Source organism: Penaeus monodon, chromosome 15, assembly GCF_015228065.2.
Source record: "Penaeus monodon isolate SGIC_2016 chromosome 15, NSTDA_Pmon_1, whole genome shotgun sequence".
NCBI classification, from domain to species: domain Eukaryota; kingdom Metazoa; phylum Arthropoda; class Malacostraca; order Decapoda; family Penaeidae; genus Penaeus; species Penaeus monodon.
The window spans coordinates 40880488-40881237 of NC_051400.1; the positions used below are offsets into that span (position 1 = coordinate 40880488).

Here is a 750-nt window from a genome sequence, read left to right on the forward strand (position 1 = left end):
GTTCCATAAATCATACGTGTTATGTTTCCCTTCTCTCTAAACCACTGGACTCAGTGTTCTCTGCATAAAATTCTTTCGTATTTGTCTGCTGCTCCTTTTTTCGATAATTATTTATATTCTGTTCAGTTGTCTCACTAGTATACTTTTTACCTGCTTGAATTTCTTTCCCCATCTTATTTCCCCTTGTCACTTTTCGCTTTTCTCTTTATTTTGTTTCTATTTTGCTCTACTTTTCTTTCAAATCTCTATCTCTCCTCTTTCTCTGATTACATTTTTTTTTCCTGATCGTCCGAAAATATCGTATTTTCTCGCCCTCTTGTTATTGCTTTCTCTTTCTGTGTAGAATCTACATAGCTTCCAATTATTTTGTTATTATTTTAATTTCCTTATCCTCATATTGCGTAATTTTAATCTCCAAATATTTTCCCCCCTTCCCTTAGCTTTATGTTTCATGCTCTAAAATAAATCCTCTGTTTTTTTTTTCTTCCTCACCAGCCCTCTATTTATTCCAAATTATTTTCCCTTTTGTTTGTACATTCCGTATTTTTGTAATCTCTTTTTCTTATGCTCTGTCTCTCTTCTTGTTTCTTTTCTTTTATTCTGTCTACACTTTTTATTCTACAACTTTTTTCCTCTGGTTTCTTGTTTTTCTTCAGTATTTTTCTTTTTCGTTTTTTGTATTTTTGACGATCATCCCGATATTTTTATCTTTTCTCTTTGTTCCGTGTGTCTCGTTTTGAAGTTTTTATC

General features: G+C 31.7%; 1 protein-coding gene across 1 annotated transcript in view; it reads right to left on the reverse strand.

Annotated features, from left to right (window-relative positions):
- Positions 1-750, reverse strand: part of LOC119582046 — a 10638-nt gene that overhangs the window by 1588 nt on the left and 8300 nt on the right. The window lies entirely within an intron of this gene.